Here is a 6,664-nt window from a genome sequence, read left to right as displayed (position 1 = left end):
CCCACATATAAATAGGTAATGCTCACACACACACACACACACACACACACACATTTCAACAAAGAAATGTGGGGCTGAGAATCAAACCCAGTGCCTCACACATGCTATGAAAAATATAACAGACATTAATGTACAAGGACTTAGATTTAACAGATATTACCATTTTGTCATATTTAATTTATTTAGTTTTAGACACTATTTTAAAGAAATAAATCATTATGGATACAGCAGAAAGCCCCACATGAAAGTTATGAATCTTACCTTCCCAGTCTAGACACTGCCCGGTAGAATTTATCTATACGTTTTTTTCCACGGGCAATGTCAATGAACCCAGCATCCTGTGAATGGTCTATATTTTGGAGTGACTTCTCTGAACTATACCAGCTATTTCTCAACTCTCAATGCTGTACTCTGTTCCACTGGTTCTCTCTCTCTCTCTCTCTCTCTCTCTCTCTTACACACACACCGAATTTTGATTTCTACAAATTTAAAATATGACCTGCTGCCAGGCATGGTGGCACATACCTGTAATCCCAGAGGCTTGGGAGGCTGAGATGGGGGATTGTAAGTTCAAAGCCAGCCTCGGCAACTTAGCAAGGTGCTAAGCAACTCAGTGAGACCCTGTCTCTAAATAAAATACAACATAGGGCTGGAGATGTGGCTCAGTGGTTGAGTGCCCCTGAGTTCAATCCCTGGCACCAAAAAAAAAAAAAAATACACACACACACATATGTACTTGCTAACTTTCCACACAAGCTCTAAGCTCCTCTTTATTTCTTTATTATTCTTAAAAGATGACCTGCTTATTTTCATCTCTCTTTTGACTAATTTTTTGTTGTTGTTTTCAACATGGCTAGTGATTTAATTGATTTACAGACTGTAGACATAGGCACTCTCTTATTTCTTGAAAAAATATTTGAACACATAAAAATAATATTTTAATCAGACTATGGCTAAGTTTGTCTATATTTTCATTTTTATTAACTCCATTTACTTTGTCTGACAAAGCACTAGGGTTTTTTTTCTAATTGTTTAATTTATGCTTTTGACTGGTTTCTTTTACTTTCGGAGGCTTTATATCATTATTTTTTTTTCACTTCTTGAAACAAATGTTGAATTAATTAATTTTGTTTTCTCTAATACAAGAATTTTGAGCTTTAGGGGTTCTAAATGTCCTTATAAGTGTCACTTTTACCACATGCCACAAGTTACAAAGCATTTTCAATTTATCTTATTCTTATATTTCACGATTAGAATTTTGATTTCTTGTTTTGACCCATCAATTATTTAGAAGTATTTTTCATTTCCTAGTGAATGGGAATTTTTTAAAATTCTCATTTGGTCAATAATTCATCATTTCACATCATATTCATCAGAGGACATAAATTGAGTTATATTGTTTCTTTGGTATTTACTTGGGCTTCTTTTATGATCAGATATAGGAACAATGCATATAATTGAGCTATATCCACTTAAAATATGTAAATCTTTTTTGTTGGGTGTAGATTCTTTTTTTTGTTTTTGTTTTTTAATATTTTTTAGTTGTGTATGGACCTTTATTTTATTTATTTATATGTGGTGCTGAGAATCGAACCCAGTGTCTCCTACATGCTAGGCAAGCGCTCTACCACTGAGCTATATCCTCACCCCTGTATATTCTTTTGATTGGGTTAATATATATTCATTATATTATACTTTATAAGTGTATTATTTAAAACATATATATTCTTAGGAAATTTGTCTCTATTTTTAGTAACTCATAAAAATGTATCAGAACTTCCCCTATAACAATGGATTCTCCCCTTATATTCAGGTAATTTTTCCATTATATATTTTGAGGCTTTGTAATCAAGATTATTAGATCTTCCAAGTGACTTATGCTTATCTGTAGGAAAGGACTCTCCTTATCTCTGATAAAGTTGATTTTTGTCTGATATTAAAGTAACGTCAACTTCCTTTTCATTAGTATGTCTTTTCTATGTCACTACTTCCAACCTTTCTGCATGATAATATTTTAGATATATCTCTTGGGAGTGACTTATAAATGAATCTTATTGGCTTGATTATATTATTCTAATCTGAGAATCTGTCTTTAAACAGGTATGTTTAATGCATTTACATTGGAATTATAGGTATGTATATGTGAACTCCTTTCTACTTTCTAGTTCTCAAATTACTATTCTGAACTTATTTTCCTCTTTTCTTGCCTTCTGTTGAATGTTGTGTGTGGTTTTTTTTTTTTTCTGTTTTTCTTCAATTTGTTTAAAAGTTATGTCTCGTTTGCTATTCCTTTATTGGTTATCCTTGTATTTTTTCACAAATATACTCAACATATTTCATCAACCTCTATGCCTTCTCTCAATAGTACAGAGATCTTAGATCTTACTCTAAAGTGTCTTTCAAAATATTTTGTTTCTACATTGCTAATTCTGAGGGTACTATTTCTCATGTTACCTTGATTCTTGCTTCTTGTCTTGATTGTGATTCCCTTGTGGTGAGGTCTTCCTTGATGGGTTGTTATAGATATGAATGCCTTTTATACAGCCTGGTGGTTCTACAGCCTTCTCCTGGGAGTACAGTGGGTCCTGGACTGCTTTATGTAAACTTTGAAATGAACACAGCTTGCATCTAAATTCAGAATTGATACACACACACAAAATGTAGATAACATTTGGATTTCTCAAAGAATGTATTCTGATTCTTTAAAATCTACTTAAAGCCTCATAAAGACATTTTACTTTCTTGCTATATCTCCAACCATAGATGGAGTTTTTCGTCTGAATGAATTTGGAAGCTCTTTGAAGATCCTGGGTATATAAAGGGAATCCCAGTTATGGTTCCCCATAGATGAGATCACGCACTGGCAGATCCAAAGACATCCCTCTTTTTCCCCAGCCCTGTTGAGCAATAAAACCTAAGACTCATTCTCATAGCCCCATGCCCAGTTCTGATGATGCCCTTGCCCTTCAGCAAAGATGCCAGTGATGCTGGAATTGAAAGGAGTATGGTGACTGAGCTGCTTCTCTTATTTCTGGTATTAGGAAGCTTCCATTCACTTCTCTTATAGAACATTATGTAGCCTGTTATACTTCCTCCTGGTCTTTCCTTCCTACCCTCTCCTCCACTCAAGCTATTTTATTTAACCGATCCCAGGTTATCTGTTAGAGGCTATGGAGAACAGCAGCTCTTTTAAGTTGAGAAGGACTTCTGCGCATTTGCTCTATGTAGGAAAAAAGTTCAGACAAAAAAGGAGGCAGGAAATAAATTTTCAGAGAAACTTGTGGATATCATTACCTGTATTTCTGGCTGGTCTTCAACTATATCTCTCCATTGCATTTTAGAATCTAAGAAAGCATCTTAGTTTAAAGTGATTCTTTGGAATGAGTCTGTGAAAATGGATCTTTGGAGAAACTAATTGATGAAAGAAAACCATTTGCAAACCCAAGTCAGCTTCATCTTCTTTTGGTCGAAGAAAAAAAAAAAAAAAACAACAAAACAAAACAAAAACTCATGATATCATCCTTTAGGGCAAGAAAATAAGCAGAAATGATTAGGTGTGATTTTTTTTTAATGTTCTTAATTTTCATAGACACTCTTCTGAATGTGTTTTAAGTTTTCTAGCAAAGCATTTTCTGACATTTCCTCGTGTGGAGTTCATTTCTTTTGTTATTCTTTATGCAATACCTTGAGAAGCCATCTTGGAAAGTCTCAGGATAATTTGCCCATGGCAGCTGCATTCCAAACACACTCAGTGACCTCCTCTGGTCCTCCAACATCCCATAGACTAAATACTCACAACTATCTTCTGGGGGTCAGTTTTCTTTCATTTTAAATTTTTAAATCTTTTCATCCTTCCTACTGCTTTTGACCATCCAGTGCAGGTGAGATTGACAGATGTCCACAGTTGTTACAGCTGCTGTTAAGCACCAGTTATCTTAGAAATGGAGGAAAAGCAAACACAGAAATTCCAAGGGACCATACAGGGACAGCCCTCCCCACTAGATTTCTGAAAAATAGTAGAGTAAATAAATCACAAGCCCTATCCCCATCGATCAGGCTGAGATTGTGGCTGCATTTACAAGAAGCAGTAGAATAAAATAAAAGGAGAGAGTAGCTGGGGAGAAAAACAAAAGTCAATTGTTACCCAAAGTTCACAGACAGAAAGCTCTGCGCTTCCTTTAAGCAGTTTGATTTATAGCTTGTGATATTATGAGCAAGAGCGCCCGCAACCCAAAGCGTTTTGTGAGTTGACCTGTAAAAATAAGTCTATTAACCCTAATCAATCTCCCATTATGCAGAGGGGCCTGAAATTTTGCAAGCAAAGGGGTGACTGAGGTCTTCCAGCTCAGGAACTAACCATTGTCTTTGGTAATCAGCAGTGGCTACAAAGGCAGAATTGGTCTTTGGTGCAGCCAAATTATCATTCGGAGTAATGTGGTGGGGGAGGGGCTTTTATCTTTTAATGAGAAAATGGAGGATTGTTTTCATTTTTAATTGCTGGAGCTAATTAAGGCCTGGGGCTCCTGTGCAGACCTGGACCCCTGTGAGTGTGTGTTCCCAGACACCTCTTCTTGGGCTTCCCTCCAGCTGTGGATAAACCGCCTGCCCCAACTTCCTGCTGTAATTAGTGAGGGCTTCTATTCCGATTAAGTACTTTATTACAGAAGCTAATTATGAAGTCTATAGATGGTTCAGTATGCCTTAGAAGGGATTTCCTCGTGCTTTGTGAGGGAAATTCTAAAGGTGAGTGTTGGTTCAATCTTTGAAGGGCAAAATAAGAATTGGCACATCACACGGATGGTCAAATGTTAATAAATCCATGGAAAATGGACATATTTTAAATCTGTACCCGGAAAACCAAGCAAACAAAGCTTCTTTCAAACTGAGATTTGGAGAGGTGGTTGGAGAAGAAATAAATGCTATCATGCTACTACTAGCACCTATGAACTGTTAAAGCAGATTTGTATGGGATCCCCACACAAACCAGGGTGAAGGGATGTATATTTTGCCTAACACACTAATCCAGAATGAAATTATGTAGTAGAAGTTTATTGGTAGTAACCACATATTTCTCCCTGCGATATTCTGTTCATTCATGTTTCCTCACAGTTCGGTGCAACATTTTGTTGAAAAGACAAAACGTGTGAATGTGAGATATAGGAAGGTAAAGCAAGGATCAAGATCATCAAGAATAGAAATTTAGAGAAACTATTGTAGCCAAAAGGGAGGTATGAGACTAAGTGTGATGTGGAATCCTGAAGGGATCCTAAAATAGAAAAACAGATTTTATGTAAAAGCTAAGGAAATGCGAGAAGACTCTATATAGACTTTGGTTAATAATAATCTACCAATATTGTTTCACAAATTGTAACAAATATACCATATGAATGTAAATTGTTAAAAATAAAGCATACTGGCCAGGTGCTGTGGCACAGGCCTATAATCCCAGCAGCTCAGGAGGCTGAGACAGGAGGATCACAAGTTCAAAGCCAGCCTCAGCAGAAGCTAGGCACTAAACAACTCAGTGAGGCCCTGTCCCTAAATCAAATACAAAACAGAGCTGGGGATGTGGCTCAGTGGCCGAGTGCCCCTGAATTCAATCCCTGGTACTCTCCACCAATAAAAAAGCATACTAGGTATGGAATGTTTGAGAATTCTTTGCACTATCTTAAGTTTTTAAATAAGCCTAAGATTTTAAAATTAACGGTGTATTAAAACACTAAGAAATTTTTCAAAGGTTGCATTCTGTAGGGTTTGTCAAATGACTTGCATATAAAATGACAGAATACAAGTAACTCAAATTTGATTTCTTCCTTTTCACAAGGGTGCTGCTATTGTTTATCTTGTTATGCAGAAAAATACTCTTCAAAAGTCAGTACCATACTGACAATAAGCACACTTGATATGTTAGTGATACCAATTTTTAGCTCTAAGAAAACCACTAAAATTTTTTGAAAAAAAAATTTAGATAATTTTTACTAAGAGGGGGAAAATGAAATTTAAAAAGCCAGTTTTAAGAGAAAAAGTAGAAAAGCAGAAAAAAATAAGAAGAAGAAAGCAAGAAAACAGAAGCAATAAAATACCAAATTTCAAATCGGTACATGGGAAGAAAAGCAAAATAGCAGACTTATCACTAACATCATTATGATTCATAAGCTAAAGATACATGCTATGACCCTACCGCAAACACCAAGAGAAAGAAATATAGGTGAAAAGTACTCAGTTCAATGGAAGACAGAGAGCAATGAAACGTAGAACAAAGAATAGATAAAAGAATGGAAAACAACAAAATAAGAAGGTAGATTCAAACCTAAACATATCCATTATTATACACCTAAAAGACAGATTGTAAGGTCAGAGGCAAAGTCAATATATACAAAATATTTAAATATAATGGAGATGAATACAAAACTGGAATGATTACACAACTACTGGATAAAATCAACATCCAAACAAAAGCTTCTACCCAGAGTCAAAGAAACATTTCATAATGCTAAATCCATCAGTTCATAACTGGTATGAACACATCTGGATAATCCATCATTATTCAGAAATTTTACATCACATATCTAAATCATTCATACATTAAAACAGAATTTTTTTAAAAAATTGAAAAATTCTTGAACTGAATGATAGTGAATCATAGCATGTACAAATTTGTAGA

The sequence above is a fragment of the Marmota flaviventris genome, chromosome 17, assembly GCF_047511675.1.
Source record: "Marmota flaviventris isolate mMarFla1 chromosome 17, mMarFla1.hap1, whole genome shotgun sequence".
NCBI classification, from domain to species: domain Eukaryota; kingdom Metazoa; phylum Chordata; class Mammalia; order Rodentia; family Sciuridae; genus Marmota; species Marmota flaviventris.
Note: the sequence above shows the minus strand (reverse complement) of the source record.